We start from the raw sequence: 22101 nt of genomic DNA, 5'->3' as shown, positions 1-22101 counted from the left end.
CTTGGCATGTGTTCCTTACAGTTTATGACATCTATTAGTTAGCATTATGGCCCACTCAGGTATGATTATGAGATGCATGTATGTCAGGTGGTGCTCAGTAGGTTAGCTTCGGGTGCCCGTCATGGCTCTCGAGTTGGGTCGTGACAATGTTTTGTTGATGTTTGGATGACTTTTGCCCTCGTTGGGCATAGTGTTTTATGGAAATGTTGTTTTCGAATTGCTGGTTTCCTTGGGTTTTTTCCAAAATTGTACAGGTTGGAAAAAATTTCAATAGGATTACTAGAATGCGGTGATCGCTGCGGCGGGTGCTTTTCCGCTGTAGCAAAATCACCATGGCGAAGGAAGGCTCCCTAATGACGGAATAAAGAAGTATCGAGGGTCCGCTTTAGCGGGCGAGATTCCGCTTTAGCGGGCGAGATTCTGCTACGGCGAACCCGCTATGGAGGATGATGCACCGCTGCGGCGAATGACATGAACCAGTGGGCGTTTTCTGATGCCTACCAGAATTGTACAGATAGGAAACTTATCGATTTACTCGTCACATAAAACACAAACCACACATCATCAGCAGGACGCTACCGTTAAATACAAATTGGAATCGTCCAGATACCAATTGGACTCATCGAGATACCTATTAGAATCACCTGGATACCAATTGAATTCAACTAGGAGATCGAGTGATCGATAGGAAAGAAGAAAGGGAAGATTTCCTAGATGCCCCATGGCTCTCGTGGATAGGTATGGATGTCAACGTACCATTCTACGAGACTCTACTAGACATTGCTCTTGTACTTGCGAGATCGGTAACCTAGGCTTTGACCAACTGTCATGACCTAATTTACGGCTCATGCGGGCACCTACCTTATTATAATCTAGTAGGTGAACCCTTACCAACCCTTTGTTAAAACTTGTTTTACAACTTAACAACTGATAGGAAAGAACATTAAGTAAGAAAACGTAAATGACACTCTTCACAAGTTTTAAAAATTACAACTTCCAGGGACCTAGTCTAGACATGTACAAGAGCTTCTACAATATTGAGGAGCAAACTCAAAACAAAATGACACAACTTCTACCTTGAAAATAGATACACAGAAGTTGTAGGGAGATGCATGCCACTTCCGCCATCGAGACCTTCAAGCCATAACATGAAACACATCGACACCCCGCAAAAGATATAGCAAGAGTAGTATCAGTACACCACACGTACTGGTAAGCATCATAGGCCGACTAAGATTATTTCACATAATAAGATATAGAATCAATCAGAATAAACAAATAAGTACAGTCGAACACCTTTTCAAATCCTACCAATACTTAAACAATCCCGACATAACCATACTCATATTCCTTTACTATTACCATGTCAACACAATAACAGGAAGTAAGGACCAACAGACAACAAATAGTTACATTCAAGACAGACTCCTAGACTAGCTAACCCACCGCAATTAATAAAGAAAAGACATCAAACCTCCATACCAATCAATACTAAATGGAACCACTAATCCTTACCTTTTTCCTCTATAATCTGACAGACTTCTAAATTGAAAAATAGACACAACAGCACCACAGCCCACATCAACCATTAGTCAATAATCACTTATCAAATATAAGTAAAACTAAATAAAAGCAATATAACCAACGACAATATCTCAACCGTGCTTCTAAACCTGAACCATGCTAAATGGAATCACTCCAACACTACCCTTCCCATTAGTCAACGGGGCCATTAAGTTACATGTAAACATAACTTCCCATGGCCCATGGCCAAAATAACATCATCAAACAGGAACAACTATCAATCAATCACAAGGATATGATAAGTCCTGTCATCAACCAAACACAGTAACAATATAAGTCCAGTACCATGCAATGCAATAATAATAGTATCACATCCGTGTAGACACATGCTAAATACTAATGTTTGCCCAATTAGCCATAACATGCAGGGGACCCATGATGTCCATATACCACTCGCTCCTTAACTGACCTCGGATCACGAGCCTATAACTAGGCCACATCCTCACCCCGTGTCAAATATTCCTTTATATATATATATATATACCTAATCACCATATGAATCTCAACATATTCCCAGTCCAACAGTCAATATGGAACATGATCAGTCAATAGTATCAATGTCAATGAATACAAACCTCTTGCCTCAATTCAATAAACTCAAGAATCAATTAGACCAGAACAAATAATATAACAAGAAATCAATTACGTTCTAAGTACGATGCACTCTAGCATATGATATAGCAAGACTCTATATTAGCCAACTTATTAGTAAAACAACTCTCTTTCTTCAACTAAATCAACCCCAAGCGGATATACACACTCTACCACCTCCCTTTGAATATATGAAGTACACACTTGGTTCGACTACTTCTCTTAATGGCGACAAATCCACATAATTCCACAATTAATACCAACCTAACTAGTGTCCAACTGAACTCCTTGTCCGAAGATTTAATCATGCTTTCTCCCATCAATACTATACATATATAGAGTTACTAATCAAAGACTAACTCAAGTAAATCATAATCTACCTCAGTCCGGAGTAGCTGGCACGAATGTCCATGGAATCTCCACCTTCCCGTTTCCAACCGGAAGCTATGACGGAGAAGTCTAGAAATATCACGAACCCGATAACGAGAGTCAAATTTAAGCATACGTAGTAGTCTAAACTCCATAATTACTAGTCTTTATAGTTTATAGGAAATAACCTTTCCCTACATGTTCCCAATTCAATAAGCCAAGTCTTAATCCATTCTCTAAATATTGGGGAATCATTATTCGTGTTTATTTTATCATCCTGTAACAAGAATCTATGTGAGGTTTTTGAAAGTATAAGATTTCTGGTCAAGACTACCCGTTACACTTTTCTAGGGTGGAAACAATTATAAGGAACCTGTCTTTATTAATCACATGAGACAAAGCTTAGCAAAAGAAGAATTTCCTTTGAAGAAGATAGCATGAAGAGTGTTTGAAGGTTACCTTTCTCAAGCCTCTAAGTGTTCTGTTCAGAAATCATCCCAGGTGACGGCCTAGAATAAGATTTTGTTCAAAAGTGGGATCAAATCCCGAAATAAGGTTTTTCAGTTGGGTTTGGTTCGCGTCGACTACTGCAGCGGTCTGATTGTCCACTGGGGCAGACTCACTGCCGCGGTTCCTTAACCGCTGCGGTGAAACGGCCCTACCAGACCCCACACTTTTAGTTCTAACCGACTCGACTATGGTTAAAATTGAACGTAAAGTTTCCCCGTTGACTAATCGTATAACACATCCACTTGGTCTTTATCCACGTGCTGCGAAAAGTCTATTAACGACTAAACGGGTCATTCCAGTAGATTAAGAGGGATATAGTGGAGTTTGTATCTCAGTGTTTAAATTGCCAGCATGTTAAGTATGAACATCAAAAATCAGGTGGTGTGAGTCAGAGAATGCCTATACCGGAGTAGAAATAGGAGAGGATAGGTATGCACTTTGTGGTAGGGTTACCAAAGACTGGGAAAGTTTGATGAGATTTGGGTTATCGTGGACAGGTTGACTAAGTCCGCGCACTTCGTTCCGGTTCAAACTACCTACAATTCAGAGAAGTTGGCAAAATAATCTACATTAAGGAGATTGTCTGATTGCATGGAGTGCCCATGTCTATCATTTCAAACCGAGGCACTCAGTTTACCTGTCATTTTTGGAGGACCTTACAAAAGGAATTGGGGACTCAATTAGATCTTAGCACGACTTTTCACCCACAGATGGGTGGTCAGTTCGAGTGGACTATTCAGGTTTTGAAAGATATGTTGCGGGCATGTGTGATTGACTTTGGTGGTCATTGGGACTATTTTTTTCCCTTGTCGGAGTTTTCTTACAATAATAGTTATCATTAGAGCATTAAGATGGCACCATTTGAGGCCTTGTATGGTAGGAGGTGTTGCTCTCCAGTTGTTTAGTTCGATGCGTTCGAGGTGAGATCGTGGGGTACCTTATTTTTGAGAGATTCCCTGGGTGAAGTTGATTCAGTAGAAGCTTATTGCGGCTCAGAGTAGGCAAAAGGATTATGCAGATCAAAAGGCTCGCGATATGGAGTTCATGGTTGATGATCAGGTTCAGTTGAAGGTGTTGCCCATGAAGGGTGTGATGAGGGTTGGGAATAAGGGCAAGCTAAGCTAGATGTTTATTGGTCCTTTCGAGATTATTCGGCGCGTTGGTGAAGTAGCCTATGAGTTGGTGTTGCCACCAAGTTTAGCGGGTGTTCACCCTGTATTTCATGTTTTCATGGTGAAGAAGTACCATTCAAATTGGTTGTATATAATCCAATGAGACTCGATGATTTTTTATCAAAATCTCTCTTCTATGGAAGAGCCCGTGGCAATCTTGGATGGTCAGGTTAGGAAGTTGAGATCTAAGGAGATAGCTTCAGTAAAGGTGCAATGGAGGCACTGACTGGTTGAGGAGGCTACATGAGAGACCAAGGCAGATATGCGTAGTAAATACCCCCAGTTGGTCATCAATTGAGGTACCTTCCCCTTGTTTTCTTTCCGTTCGTGGACGAACGTTTGTTTGATTCATATATGATGTAACGATACATACGGTTGTTTTAAGGTTTTTACTTCTTTTTTCCCAAATTAACCTTCATGCAGTTTTATTTTGTCGTTTATGACTAGCGGGGATGGGTGGTGCGATTCCCAAGGCAATCAGGCAGGTTCGGAGTGGTTTAGTAAATTTGGAAGTTTCTAAGTTAAAGAAATGGAAAGGTTTGACCAAATTCAACATCGGTGGTAATTGCGTCAATTTTGAAGTTTCATCGATTCCATTAGGTCTAGAATATGATTTTTGACTTAGTCGAGCCATTGGTTTGGGTTCCGAGACTTTTGGGTGTGATTTGGGTCATTGGTTGGAAATATAGGAATTTGATGTTTTGGACCTGACCTTGGTCAACACCAGGTTAAGATAATCTCTTTTGGGAATTACGAGTGCGCGAACGAGTTCGAACCTTTTTTTTTTTTACTGAAATGCATATTTGGTTTCTATCTGGGGGTTCCGAATGACTTTCGAGTGTTGGATCGGAATTTGTGAAAAATCAGAAAATCTTGTTCATCTGATATCTGGTGCTTCGCGTTTGCGGAGTCCAGTTTGCATTTGCGAAATGGGTCAGGGTTGGGGCTGTCCGTATTTTCGATGAGTTGCTCGCAAATGCGGAGCTCGTTTTTACGAGCCAGGGGTCGCATTTTCGAAGACCCCTAGCAGTACAAAATATCAAATTTCGTGAAAACACTTCATTCTTCATTATTTTGAGCTCTAGACTTCGGATTTGGGAGATTCCAAAGGCGTTCTTCAAGATTCGACTTAGGGGTAAGGAGCTTACCTTAATCTGATAATTTCCCCATGTTTCCACCCATTAACTAGAGGTTTTTCCCGTGATCTCAACTTAGGATTAAGGGATTTTCCAAAAAAAAAAAAAGTGGGTTTAGTTTAAATTATGAAATTAAAGGTCCATTTGTGGTTAGATTTCAATGATTTTGAGAATTATGACTATTTAGACTATGGGTAAATTATTTTCACACTAAAATTCTAGTTTTTCCCTTAGTGCTCGGGTTTGATTATTTTGGGCTCGTTTTTGGGTGTCAGGTAAAAGTACGACAATATGGATATTCATAGATTCATCTTTTAACATAGAGTTCATATTTGATAGACTTTAATCAATCAGAAGCACTTCAAAACGGAAAGGCTATGGCTTGCGAGTTTGTGGCTCATGTTTAGCTTTGAGGTAGGTCACGGTTTCGCGGCCTCTTAAGGTTTCCAACCACTCCGTATGCTCCAATTTCCCTTAAGCTACTCTAGCTTCTTATCTGTCCCCTTAAAGGTTTACAACCACTCCGCATACTCCAATTTCCCTTAAGCTATTCTAGCTTCTTATCTGTCCCCTATCTCTGAATTTGTAAGACTTTTAGTATACTTCTCAGGGGGGTCACCCATCCTAGTATTACTCTCACCCCAGCACGCTTAACCTTGGAGTGCTGATGGGATCTGGTGCGTTAGTGCTAGTATGATCGCATCCACCCTACTGCATGACTTTTATCACATAACCTAGAATAAGCTAAAATTCTAACGGATTTCGATAAATCCTCGTGATGCATCTCCCCCCAGATTAAAAGGATTCCTTACTCTTCCGACGAAGCAAATGCTATTTTAGCCTTTGGAACTCCCGATGACAAGCCATCAATCAACATATACAACTGCTTTCCATTCCTAAATGTTAAGATTCCTTGTAGCGGTAAAACTTCTTAGTCGCAGTTATCTATAAATACGTTGGCTATCGGTCCCTTCAAAACTGTAACGACCCAACTCCGTAGGCCGCGACTAGTGTCCGTGCTGGACACCCAAACGTACCCAATAACCCAGACTAGCATATCAGCAGAATATTTTTAAATGTAAAAGTCAATTGGCGTTAGTAATCATCATAAATGAACCGACATAGTACATGGGAGCCGATAAGGCTGTCACAGATCATATCATCCCAAAACATATACAAAACCCACACAAGTATGTCTACAGACCTCTACAGATTATAACAGAATCATAAGACGGGACAGGGCCCCGTCATACCCCTGAATAGCATACATATATACAATAGCAGCAGACTGTACCAACATATAGGCTCTGGACAAAAGAGCACTCCCAAAATAGCAGAATAGATGTCCTAGGCAGGCGGGTCAGCAAATTTGTCGTCTGTACCTGCGCGGCATGAAAACGCAGCCCCCGAAGGAAGGGGGTCAGTACGAAATATGTACTGAGTATGTAAAGCACGGAACGTAGTAAACAAAGTCATAATCGAAGCAGAAGATACAGAAAATGAACTGAATATCCAGATTAGCAAAATGCTGATCATATAGCATAAATAGTATTCGCTGAAAACATATGTCGTACCTGGTCCCATTACGGAACAAGATCATAACCGAAACAGAACTTACAGAGAAGTGAGTGTAACATTCGGAGTATCAAATGCATATTTTCAAAACATGAGGAGTCTGTACATAAACATATACCATATCATATCCGACCCCTGCCAAGGGACTCGGCAAACAGAACGTGGCCACCCCCCGACGCTGGTGCCACCACACATAAGGAGCAAAATAGGGGATAACCCCGTAACATAACATATCATATCAGATGGCCATATCAGATCATATCATATCAGAATGTGTGTACATGGCACAGCATACTCCACAAACCATGTACATATATACCTGCCCCCTCACATCGAGGCACGGCGAACAATGCAGTGGAATAAGCTTGACAACATATCCTGGCCCGGGCTCAGTGGGGGAAACATTGAGGCATCCACGACTGGAGTAGTGAGAAACTAAATTCAATAAAAATACCATATATTTCCAGAGACTCAATGAGGCATATCGGATGACAAATCAAACCAATGAAATCGGATAGAATCATAGTAAGTGTATGTCGTATGTCATAATGAGTTACGGAAGAATAATCCTTCAGGGATCATTTTCATATTCCAAAATAGTTTACCAGACTCGAGGGAATCATTAAAACAATTTTCCTTACTAGTTAAAAGGATAGTTAAAACGTTTCATTTTATATTGTTTGAAAATATGGCAATAGTACACTAAAAGGCAAAGCGGGAATAATGGGAGACTAAATGAGACACAAAATATCATACCTTTACAGAGATTCAATAAAGTATTTAGAATAAATATCATTGGTAGTTAGAAGAGTAGTTAAGGCGTTTCCTTTAGAACCGCTTGAAATTAAGTTATAACACAAAAAGGGTAAAGTCGGAAATAGTGGGCCCACCTCGGGACAACCGAAGCGGTGGGCTCAAATTACGTATATTAAGCTTATGGAGTCACCTACGGAGGTCCTAGGGACATTTCATAACTTTCTAGACAATTTGCGAAAGTTTACACAATTCTTTAACAAAGCATACTTATAAGGTTCAATTCCAGTGAATGAAAAAGGGACAATTTGAAACGCGGATTCCGAAAGACAGAATATTTCCCGAGGCTCGAATCCGATCCTAGTACATCTAGGACATGCCAAAAGAAGAATTGGGATAGCTTTACATACCTTTTATGCTTTTTACGCCTTTCCAAGTTCACTTTCCGTTTCGTCCAAAATCTACAAATGGTCACATTTACCAAATGTTAACCCTAAGACTTTAGGACTTAAATATCAAATCAACACTTTTCTACAGAAATTTGGGCAGCATTTCCCCTATACATATAGCAGCCCCGAGAATTCAACTCGGCCAAAACAATCAACAACAACCCAATAACAACACTAACAACAACAACAATAACTACAAGACACAATATGGCACAACTAGTTCCCTTTCTAACATAGTGCGATACTTCCATTTCAACTTCAAATTTCCAAACAAATCTCAAGGGTTTCACATTCATCATTAATCAAGATCATCACAATATAATTTGGAAGCATTTCATATCAATTCCACAAAATATTCACAAGATATACACAATATACAAGCTTTCCACCAAAGTCATAATTCCACCAAAACTTCTAATCTTTAACAAACATTTTCATAACCTGTTTCTATCTTCCAACTTCATCAACAATCATCATACTTTACACCTTACGACTTCATTTCCACAATATCATAAAATCATATTAGAATGACATAACATTTTACATTCCATTTCAATGCCAACTTAAATCATATTACCTTCCTTTACATTATAAGGATCACAACAACACAACCAACATATTAAACAAAATTAATTCATTCCCATTCTAATCTCCATATACCACACGGCCAATACCTATATTTCCAACTTCAACCAAATTCATTCAACTTTCATTCTCAATATGAATTCCATCATACTCACAACTAGAATACAACATAAATTTAACTCACCATACGTATATAACATACCTACACACACGGCTACATGCCAACTTACATACCCACTTTGCAAACTTTCATATTTCCATACTTTCTACTCATTTCTACATACTACAACACAAACAAACCTTCATAACATAATAACATGGAATGAATTCTTACCTTTTTCTCCAATCTTCTTCACTTAACCAAAGTGCGGAAACGATGAAACGGATGAACCATCTTCCGAAATAATCATACCACGTTGTAGAGGGTACTTGAATTGGTAGGAATACTACAAGAAAACAATTTTTGGAACAATATTTAAGGTACTCAATTTCCATGGGTCTTGGCCGAAATGGCCCTTTGTTTTTGTTCTTCATCTTTTGTGTTTCTTGAAAATTCTAATGGATAAGTGATAATATATGGTCCCTTTCATCTATTTTAACACATGGAAAATTCATTAATTTTTTTGTGGGTTTGGGCCATGGATTTGGCCGGCCACCCTCTTAAACTTGGGCCTCATTTTTTTTTCTTTTCATTTTTCTTGGGCCAAACCGGTTGGTCCCGAGTTGGGCATAGCCCACTGACCTTTCGACCTTAAAACGTCCATATCTCCTTGTACCGACTTCACCTAGGAACCCACGACCTATGGTTGGAAAGCTAATTCAATTATCTATAACTTCTATCTCTTGGTATGTTTCCAAATTCCAAACTTATAATACCGTTTTTGCCCCTCCAAGTCAGGTCACCCGGAAACGTTTTCTTAAAAATATTCGTTTGGAGGGCTTCCACTTTGATTTGGCCCAAGGGTCCTTCATGAGTTGTGTTTAACATTACATATGTGATTCATATAGCTTGTCACATGTTCCAAAAAAAAAAATCTTGACGTGTGGGCCCCACCTCGGCTTACAAATAATCCGACGTTCAAAAATACGGGATATAACATCATCCCCCCCTTTAGAACATTCGTCCTCGAATGTTAAATTAGTCTTATAGGGTCTGTAAGTACTTCGGGGGAGTTTATTTTTATGGTCGGCTCATGTGATACATATTCATTATTGAATACAACCAAGTAAGGATATTTCTTCTTGATTTCCTCTTCAGTTTCCCAGGTCATCTCTTCCCTGTTATCGTTCTGCCACAGCACCTTAACGGAAGCTACATCTTTATTCGACAATCTCCTTACCTGGCAATCCAGAATGGCTACAGGCTGCTCTTCGTACGATAGTTCCTCCGTCACCCGAATATTATTTGCTGGAAATATTCTAGGAGGACCGCCGACACAATCGCGGAGCATAGATACATGAAATGCCAGATGTACCGCTTCCAAATCAGATGGTAAATCTAACTCGTAGGCGACATTCCCAATCTTTCAAATAATCTGATAGGGTCCGATATATCGCGGACTGAGCTTACTCTTTTTGCCGAATCGCATTACGCCTCTCATAGGCGATACTTTAAAAAATACCCAATCGCCGACCTGGAACTTTAAGGGTCGACGCCGTTTGTCAGCATACGATCTCTGTCGACTCTGGGCTGCTAATTGTCTTTCTCAGAAGAGTTTCACCTTATCAACGGCCTGCTGGATCATATCGGGACCGATTAACTCTGTTTCGCCGAAATCGAACCATCCGATCGGTGACCTGCATTTTTTGCCATACAAAGCCTCGTATTAAGCTAGAATCGTAGCTGTCATTATAAGCAAACTCGATCAACGGCAGATGATCGTCCCGGCTACCTCTGAGTTCAATAATACAGGCCCGCAACATATCTTCTAGCGTCTGTATAGTGTGCTCGGCCTGTCCGTCGCTCTGAAGATGGAATACTGTGCTCAGACTTACCTAAGCCCCTAATCCTTCCTGAAAACAAATCTCCAGAAATTAGTCGTAAATTGAGCACCTCTGTCAGTGATGATAGATATAGGAACTCTGCGGAGCCTCACTATGTCTTTAATACCTAGCCTGGCATAATCCTCAGCTAAATAAGTGGTTCTGACGGGAAGAAAATGGACTGATTTTTTTGTCAGCCTATCCACAGTAACCCATATGGAAATCATACTTCCGTGGCGTGCAAGGAAAACCTGTAATGAAGTCCCTATGAATTATCTCCGATTTCCAGGTCAGAATTTCCATTTCCTGCAACAGTCCACCCGGCTTCTGATGTTCTAATTTGGCCTGCTGACAATTTGGGCACTGGACGACGAACTCTGCGATATCCCATTTCATGCCATCCGACCAATATAGACATCTGAGGTCATGGTACATTTTAGTGGATTCAGGATAAACAGAATACCGAATATTATGCGTTTCGCCCATAATTGGCCGTCGCAGCCCTGCAACGTTAGGCACACATAATCTGCCTCTGTATACTAATACCCTACCGGGTGAGACCTCAAAATGGGTCCTTTCCTTATCAAAGGTTGTATCTCTGTACCATACCGGAATAGAATCCTCAAACTGGCGCTGTTTTACCTCTTCCATAATCGATGATTCAGCAACTTCTCGGACAAAAATCTCAATATCTTCTAAATCGACCAAACGGACTACAAGGCTAGCTGACTGATGAGTTTTACAAACCAATTCTTTTTTTCTGAATGTACGCCGGTCAAGCCGTCCATAGATTGACGACTAAGTGTGTATGCCACAACGTTAGCTTTTCTAGGGTGGTATAAAATATTAACATCATAATCTTTCAATAATTCGAACCATCTTCTCTGCCGCGAATTCAGCTCCTTTTTCTTGAGATATATATACTGGGGGCTCTTAGGGTCCATATAGATATCAACGCGGACCCCATGTAAGTAATGCCGCCATATATTTTCTTTCTAACCTACAACTTGATTTTCTCCGTACGAGACCTTAACAGAATCACAATTATATAGTACACAACCTTATCCGATAGCTGGCACTCAAGTAATATACTTAATGTTGCTGTTTATATCTTAGTAATCACCTTCTTCCTTCATACCCATTCTTTATCTGTCGTTCTATTTTCTCGATAATCGAATAATTCGATATTCACATGATTCATCATTTCATGCCATAAGTTTTCCTTTGCCCTGCGCTATTTCATTTTAGTTCTCTTTCGCAATTAACTACGTGCTTTGCCCGTCGACTCTTTTATAGGCTCTGCTTAATTACATTTCTTACGGTTCACTTTTTTTTTTTTTGACATTTTGATCTCATTACCTTCCACTCAATTATTCTCTTTTCTTTCCAAACATCGTTGTATTAGAATCTTCCAATCTCAACCGGTAGCAAAATAAATATCAGTCTACTTCGTAACATCTATACCATACCTTTCCCCTTTTCTCGTAAATTCTGTCCAGTTAATGTTTTCCATATATTACAACACTGGCTATTAGGGTTCACCAATCGATCGACATATCATAAATGGGGGGGGGGGGGGGGGGGGGGCTACACATACGTATATATATATCACTGCCATTTTTTTTTACAATACATCTTCAATCACTCGTTCAAATTTACTCTAATTTCAGAGCTGCGCTGCTTTTTTTTCCTTTTTAGCAATCTAATCCGTCTCAGCTCGTGTGACCCCTATAAAGTTTCTTACCTTTCCACATATCCTAATTCCCTTTAGGTTACCCCGAATTTCCTATTCGTCTCTTATATCTATGTTTGCGAAAATATTTGTAAATTTCCCAGGGGGTCATCCATCCCAGAATTGCTCTGGCCCTGGCACGCTTAACCTTACAACTTTAATGCATTTAAGCACGTTAAGGCCGGTATAAGTACACCAATTGCCCCGCACGTCCTCTGTCACGCAATTTAAGACAAGTCGGGGTCTTGACAGCTTTTCAGAACGTTCTCGTAGCGGGTCCCACCCCGACCTAGCGAGAATTCTTTTATTTTTCTGACTATATCGTCTTCAATATTTACCTCCATGTATATATATTATATATATTTGAGTCGTGAGCGAACCACTCAATTCCCGACTGCTTGTCATACACTTTGTATCCTTTCAATTAGAGGAAACTTGATCGTTGGACATTTTTGCCCTTCCACATATTTCTCCCTTCACATGGGCTGTGCTAAAGCAAAAGGGGGTTGGAACATATTTCTAGTCCATTTAAATAAATTGCGAATTTGATACTCATATATACTTTCTCGAGATAAAATTTTCCAAATAAGGGTAATGCTTCTTACAAATGACATGGAGGGTATCTCTTAAACTTTAATCCAACACAGTAGGTTTGCCCTATCGGTATCGACCCTCAAGACATGTTAAGAATTTATATCTCATTTTCCTCTTCATATTCCTAGAAAAATTTGGGCAGAGGTTCCTCTGTATTTCTTACTATCCCAAAACCTGTACACAGGAAATACCAACCATGCCTCACAGGGCCAACACATATACGTATATACATATCATATCATATCGCATCATAGCCACACGGGGCTAACAATTTCAAATAAAAGTATAAAGATGCCGAGGCTTATCTCAGATGCCCAACTCAAACTGCACCTACTACACTTTCCTGTTTATTTTTTTCTTTCCAATCTTCAGCTTCATGTTTCAATCGTATTTCAAACACCTTACCCAACATACATCTTTCATACCATTACTTACCTGTGTACTGTGTAGCTTCCAATATCATCAGTCACTGTCTTACGTCGATACCGTTCTCCAGCTGAAATCAGAGGTTAGTAAAAAAAAGGAATTCATTTCCTACAGCTGGCTCTATCGCACGATCTAAGATTCAAAGAAAGGTAACACCCTAAATGTCCTGTAGCCTCCTGTTTATATATGTGGTGCATAACACACCGTTAAACAAGACTCTACTAGACACGGTCTGTAGACACTCCGAGGACGAACCGCTCTGATACCACTTTTGTAACGACCCAACTCCGTAGGCCGCGACTAGTGTCCGTGCTGGACACCCAAACGTACCCAATAACCCAGACTAGCATATCAGCAGAATATTTTTAAATGTAAAAGTCAATTGGCGTTAGTAATCATCATAAATGAACCGACATAGTACATGGGAGCCGATAAGGCTGTCACAGATCATATCATCCCAAAACATATACAAAACCCACACAAGTATGTCTACAGACCTCTACAGATTATAACAGAATCATAAGACGGGACAGGGCCCCGTCATACCCCTGAATAGCATACATATATACAATAGCAGCAGACTGTACCAACATATAGGCTCTGGACAAAAGAGCACTCCCAAAATAGCAGAATAGATGTCCTAGGCAGGCGGGTCAGCAAATTTGTCGTCTGTACCTGCGCGGCATGAAAACGCAGCCCCCGAAGGAAGGGGGTCAGCACGAAATATGTACTGAGTATGTAAAGCACGGAACGTAGTAAACAAAGTCATAATCGAAGCAGAAGATACAGAAAATGAACTGAATATCCAGATTAGCAAAATGCTGATCATATAGCATAAATAGTATTCGCTGAAAACATATGTCGTACCTGGTCCCATTACGGAACAAGATCATAACCGAAACAGAACTTACAGAGAAGTGAGTGTAACATTCGAAGTATCAAATGCATATTTTCAAAACATGAGGAGTGTGTACATAAACATATACCATATCATATCCGACCCCTGCCAAGGGACTCGGCAAACAGAACGTGGCCACCCCCCGACGCTGGTGCCACCACACATAAGGAGCAGAATAGGGGATAACCCCGTAACATAACATATCATATCAGATGGCCATATCAGATCATATCATATCAGAATGTGTGTACATGGCACAGCATACTCCACAAACCATGTACATATATACCTGCCCCCTCACATCGAGGCACGGCGAACAATGCAGTGGAATAAGCTTGACAACATATCCTGGCCCGGGCTCAGTGGGGGAAACATTGAGGCATCCACGACTGGAGTAGTGAGAAACTAAATTCAATAAAAATACCATATATTTCCAGAGACTCAATGAGGCATATCGGATGACAAATCAAACCAATGAAATCGGATAGAATCATAGTAAGTGTATGTCGTATGTCATAATGAGTTACGGAAGAATAATCCATCAGGGATCATTTTCATATTCCAAAATAGTTTACCAGACTCGAGGGAATCATTAAAACAATTTTCCTTACTAGTTAAAAGGATAGTTAAAACGTTTCATTTTATATTGTTTGAAAATATGGCAATAGTACACTAAAAGGCAAAGCGGGAATAATGGGAGACTAAATGAGACACAAAATATCATACCTTTACAGAGATTCAATAAAGTATTTACAATAAATATCATTGGTAGTTAGAAGTGTAGTTAAGGCGTTTCCTTTAGAACCGCTTGAAATTAAGTTATAACACAAAAAGGGTAAAGTCGGAAATAGTGGGCCCACCTCGGGACAACCGAAGCGGTGGGCTCAAATTACGTATATTAAGCTTATGGAGTCACCTACGAAGGTCCTAGGGACATTTCATAACTTTCTAGACAATTTGCGAAAGTTTACACAATTCTTTAACAAAGCATACTTATAAGGTTCAATTCCAGTGAATGAAAAAGGGACAATTTGAAACGCGGATTCCGAAAGACAGAATATTTCCCGAGGCTCGAATCCGATCCTAGTACATCTAGGACATGCCAAAAGAAGAATTGGGATAGCTTTACATACCTTTTATGCTTTTTACGCCTTTCCAAGTTCACTTCCCGTTTCGTCCAAAATCTACAAATGGTCACATTTACCAAATGTTAACCCTAAGACTTTAGGACTTAAATATCAAATCAACACTTTTCTACAGAAATTTGGGCAGCATTTCCCCTATACATATAGCAGCCCCGAGAATTCAACTCGGCCAAAACAATCAACAACAACCCAATAACAACACTAACAACAACAACAATAACTACAAGACACAATATGGCACAACTAGTTCCCTTTCTAACATAGTGCGATACTTCCATTTCAACTTCAAATTTCCAAACAAATCTCAAGGGTTTCACATTCATCATTAATCAAGATCATCACAATATAATTTGGAAGCATTTCATATCAATTCCACAAAATATTCACAAGATATACACAATATACAAGCTTTCCACCAAAGTCATAATTCCACCAAAACTTCTAATCTTTAACAAACATTTTCATAACCTGTTTCTATCTTCCAACTTCATCAACAATCATCATACTTTACACCTTACGACTTCATTTCCACAATATCATAAAATCATATTAGAATGACATAACATTTTACATTCCATTTCAATGCCAACTTAAATCATATTACCTTCCTTTACATTATAAAGATCACAACAACACAACCAACATATTAAACAAAATTAATTCATTCCCATTCTAATCTCCATATACCACACGGCCAATACCTATATTTCCAACTTCAACCAAATTCATTCAACTTTAATTCTCAATATGAATTCCATCATACTCACAACTAGAATACAACATAAATTTAACTCACCATACGTATATAACATACCTACACACACGGCTACATGCCAACTTACATACCCACTTTGCAAACTTTCATATTTCCATACTTTCTACTCATTTCTACATACTACAACACAAACAAACCTTCATAACATAATAACATGGAATGAATTCTTACCTTTTTCTCCAATCTTCTTCACTTAACCAAAGTGCGGAAACGATGAAACGGATGAACCATCTTCCGAAATAATCATACCACGTTGTAGAGGGTACTTGAATTGGTAGGAATACTACAAGAAAACAATTTTTGGAACAATATTTAAGGTACTCAATTTCCATGGGTCTTGGCCGAAATGGCCCTTTGTTTTTGTTCTTCATCTTTTGTGTTTCTTGAAAATTCTAATGGATAAGTGATAATATATGGTCCCTTTCATCTATTTTAACACATGGAAAATTCATTAATTTTTTTGTGGGTTTGGGCCATGGATTTGGCCGGCCACCCTCTTAAACTTGGGCCTCATTTTTTTTTCTTTTCATTTTTCTTGGGCCAAACCGGTTGGTCCCGAGTTGGGCATAGCCCACTGACCTTTCGACCTTAAAACGTCCATATCTCCTTGTACCGACTTCACCTAGGAACCCACGACCTATGGTTGGAAAGCTAATTCAATTATCTATAACTGCTATCTCTTGGTATGTTTCCAAATTCCAAACTTATAATACCGTTTTTGCCCCTCCAAGTCAGGTCACCCGGAAACGTTTTCTTAAAAATATTCGTTTGGAGGGCTTCCACTTTGATTTGGCCCAAGGGTCCTTCATGAGTTGTGTTTAACATTACATATGTGATTCATATAGCTTGTCACATGTTCCAAAAAAAAAATCTTGACGTGTGGGACCCACCTCAGCTTACAAATAATCCGACGTTCAAAAATACGGGATATAACAAAAACTTCCATTTGTCAACTATCAATGGTATCCTGCAATAGTTGTAGGCACATAAGAAGTTCCAATAGAAGACTCATATACCTGTAGCCGGCCTGTCCTCGTCTCGGTCTGGAGGGCTGTAGAGTGAAGTATCCTCCTCATCGTGCTAGCCATCTCATCATGGCAATTGTTTGTATGGTTCTATATCATATACTCTCACAATTGATAGGACTAGCAGCTTGAAATTTCACGAGGGTTCATTTTCACCGGCTTGTTTCGACCAACGCAATATCCTTGAATCCGTTTCTTGCGATCTTATCCCCGTCTACTTTCACGGCTTCTCCTTGCATTTCCTTATCTCATCTAGCTTCATAGCTCCCTATTACTTCTCGATTGCCCCACTGTCGGGTGTCATAATTCCTCCAATACCTTGGTTCGTATTTGTGCTCATACTCATGCTTATTTTCTTCCCCCCTTAAAGGTTTTACCTTATGGTGTTGTACTTCATTGCCATTCTCGATCGGAATTTATGGGGATACTCGAAATAGTGATATGCCCAACTATTTGTCCAGTCGGAATAATACTTTTGATTCCAATAACTGATGCCCGATGTCCACTTGTAGCGTCGTCTTTATTTTATCATCCCATATCAACGTGTCCTATACTTTCCCTTTAATCAATCTGTAGCAATCATAGACGTATAATCTTTGTTATCTCTTAAATCCTTGGTCCTCATCCTTAATTTTTAGGAAAATTTTGACAGAATTTCCCCTATATTTGTTACTATCCAAACCTGCACGCAGCCCAGAAAATACATGCAATGCCTCACAGGGCCCTCAATATCGAACAGAAATGCAAAGATGACGAAACTTACCTCATGCGTCACAACTCGGAATATGCTTGAACTTTTATCAATCGTCCCTGTATATTTTCCTGGTCACTTTCTCTTCCATTCATTGGCTATATATTTCAATAATACTTGCAACATTCTTATCATATCTGACCTATAATCCTTTTTACCATTTCTTACCTCTGTACTGATTCCTTCATCTTCTGTCGTCTGCAATCTTACAACTGAACTTATCATTAAATTATACATGTAACTAATTCCCCCTGCTTTACTATACAATCAGCTTATCTTGATTATGACCAATTTATTCTCATAGAAGATGCACATCTTGATGACATAATTTCAACAAAGTGACTTACCTTGTAATCCCAATATCATCATCCTCTTCCTTTGTAATCATATCTCTATTCCAAGTCCACTGTCTTATGCCATCATTGTCTACCTTTGGCCAACCTTACTAATTTATTAAACTTCCTCTTATCGTCGATGATCACATAACTTCTTTTAATCAATTCATAACCGCAGTTTCTCGCACTTCTGTCCTCCTTGATTTCCTTTGCTCTTAAGGTGCTCTTTCCCGTCTTCCACTTAATAATATCTACCTAGAAGTCTGCAAAACATTCCACTATGAGTACAAACCCATCTTGATTTCATATAGATATATATATATTTCTAGGGTGAAACTTCTCGTACTCATTAACTTCCTTCTCCATATCAATATTTCTCTGTTACATCTTACTAACCAATCCAATCTATAAATCGTAGTACCTTATTTGAGTTCCTAATGCCAACTTTCCTTATCTTTCCAATAGGTCGCAATCCCGCGAAATCTCGGATGCAACTTATTTCAATTTCTTTAACTGTTAATCATTTTCCCTCCAGGGTTCCTCCTTTAAATTAAATTAAAATCATTCTAAAACATCTCCTTGAAAGCGTCTCATAGTTGTTCCTTCAATCATGACTTACCAAACGGCTGAAGGTCATATTTTTCCTTTACTCTTTCTCTATAAACATGCAAACAATTCAATTTGTGAAAATTGCGATAGAGTTTCCTCTATAATTCTTACTACCTCATTCCTGTACACAGTCCAGAAAACACATCCAATGCCCCACAGAGCAACCACAAATACCCATAATATCTTGCTCAAGTTTTAATATCAATGTCTATCCATATTAATAAAACGGGAAACATACCTTTCGAATGAACAACTTCAATTCTCAACAATTATCTCGTAGCGGCATAATCAACTGCTTATCCATGATCAAAACATTTGGGGTTAGAATCAAGGACATCATATCCTATGATTTAGCTCTATGGCACGATCTAAGATGAGAAAGAAGGTTAAATCTTTCCTAAATGTCTTGCAGCCTCCTGTTTTTAAGTGTGGTGCACTGCACACCATAAACAAGACTCTGCTAGACATGGCTTGAAGACAACCCTAGGACAGAACCGCTCTGATACCACTTTGTCACACCCCACCCATGGTAAGGCATGATTGGCACCCGGCTGTTATGTCCCGTGTTTTCGTATAATTGGAAATCGAGAAATAATTACGACTTGTGTGTTATAAGGACATAATTTGATTTTGGTGAATATGACTATGTTGGTTGTGGAATCATTAATGTTAAGACATCGGGGAAGGCCGAGGGTAAATTTGGAATTTCGGAAATTAGTTTCGGGAATTACAAAACAGGACGTTTTATGAATTGGGCCAAGGAAATACAAAACAAAATGAGGCCCAATAATTTGAAGGGGTGGCCGGCCATATCAATGGCCCAAGCCCTTTCTTAATGATCATGTGCCATGCACATGATCTATAAGTGGATATATATGATTCATACTTAGTGATTATCAAGAACAAAGAACAAAAAAATCAAAGATCACCACAAAAGAGGCATTCGGCCGTAGCTAAAGAAAAAGGGAAAGAAAAATTTCCAAGCTTGGTTATTGATCTAAAAATCATAAGTTCTACATAGTTATGAAGTACTCAAGGCCCTCTTCAACGGGGTATAATTATTTTGGTACAAGAACCACGTTTGCGACAAATCGGAATTTCAAGAAAAAGGTAAGAAATCTATGTTTTTATGTTATGAAATGCATTTATATGTTACAGTAATTGATGTTGCACGAGGATTATGGGATGGTGTTGTGTTTGTGTATGGCGTGTGGGTGTAAAAAGGGTGTGTTTGGCCGTGAGTTTCATTAAGTGCAAGGCATAGGAATTTTATCTTGTTTAGTTTGAATAATGCGTTGTTGTGATCTTTATGTCGTAAAAGATTGATTAAAGAATTGAGTTGGCGTTAGAAAATGATTTCGGATATTATCGGAAAGTGTATACCTTGGTATCATGGTGTATATCATTGTATATTTAGGATGCTAAAGACTTTAAATGTGACATATAGTTGATGTTAATGAAAGCGGAAAGAAAAGACGCAAGTTAGAATGTTCGTCGTGACTTTTGATGTTTTGAATGAAATATGGAAAGTAATGAACTTTGGGAAAGTTTGTATATGGTTTGGAACTTGTTTGTAATGTGAATGAATAATCTTGAATGATATGGATGTAGATTTGGAATTTTGGAGTTTGAATCAAGAATTGTCAACTTGTGTAGTAAGGTAGGATTGTGAAGCTAGAGTGGTTTGATTATGGGTTTTGTTGTTTGATGATGTTTGGGTTGTTGTTGTTGTTGTATTTTGAGCCGAGCTAAGTCTCGGGGATGTTAGATTTATAGGGGAAGTGCTGCCGAAATTTCGGTAGCCAAGTATAGCCCAAAGATGAAAATGTTAACTTTCATGAATAGTAACTGGTAAAAGTGACCATTTGCAGTTTTCGGACGAAACGGGAATTGAGATTTGACGAGCGTAAGGCGCCATCCAGGTATGTAAAGCCTACCTATCCTTCTTTTGGCATGTCCTAGTCATACTAGGTTAAGATCGGACCCTCGGGGATAACTCTGCTCTTGGAAATTTAGATTCAAGTTTGGATACTATTCATTCAGCGCAATTGAACCCTATTCGTTGTATTTGGTTGAAAGAATGTTCGAACCTTCATAACTTTTGCCGTTGTGTCCGAAACTCTCCGAAACTTTCGTAGATGGCTCTATGGAGCCTAGAGTCAGTGATTTGTGTCCGCCGCCTCAATTTGACTCGAGGTGGGCCCGCAAGCCCCGAGGCTTCCCTTATTCGACTTGTTTGGTTTGTTTTCGTTCGATATGAAAAGTAATCATTTGTCTGTGACTCAAAGGTTCGTTTGAAAATTTCTATATCGTCATGGAACGTTTTGCACTATGAATGATGTTAGATGTTCGGAAAATGATCCGTGAATGGTTTTTCCAAAGGTTCTGCAGTCTGAAACTTCGCGACTTCCATACATTAATTTTGATCGACCTGACTTCTACTCCGAGCCCTCTGGCGTCGGTATATCCCTATATGTAACTATATGTCGAGTCCGGTAACTTACTTTTAATATGCATATGGTTTCTGCACTACTCCATTCGTGCCATCCACTATGAATTCGTTCGTCGGTACCCAGGCCGGCTTTGTGATCGTGCGCGCTATACCATATTCGGAAGTTATGATGTGATACGGTTTCCGAGGCCTCGCCATAGGGCCGGTCACCGTCTATGGAGTTATGATGTGATATGGCATTTGATATGTTCTGATGATGTGATATGTGTGTGATATGATGTGTCTGGAGACTGTACGGAGATTTGAAAACTTCTGGAGTTATGATGTGTTGTGGCACCAGCGTCGGGGGTGACCACGTTCCTAAACCCTATACACGATTTCATTTGCATTTGTACATTTGCCTTCCGCACAGGTTTGCTTTGCTACTTTGACGTTTGTGTTTGTTTCTTCTGACTCCAGTTGTGTTTGTGATTTCTGTACCATCTGCTTTACATACTCAGTACGTCTCCCGTACTGACCCCCGGTTCTTCGGGGGCTGTGTTTCATGCCCGCAGGTACAGAAGCTCGTTTGGGTGGTCCTCCGGTTTAGGCTACTCATTCTGTTGTGTTGGAGAGCTCCCTTTGATCCGGAGCCTAACTTTTGGTACATACC

This window comes from Lycium barbarum, chromosome 8 (assembly GCF_019175385.1).
Source record: "Lycium barbarum isolate Lr01 chromosome 8, ASM1917538v2, whole genome shotgun sequence".
NCBI classification, from domain to species: domain Eukaryota; kingdom Viridiplantae; phylum Streptophyta; class Magnoliopsida; order Solanales; family Solanaceae; genus Lycium; species Lycium barbarum.
This window is presented reverse-complemented; position numbering follows the sequence as displayed.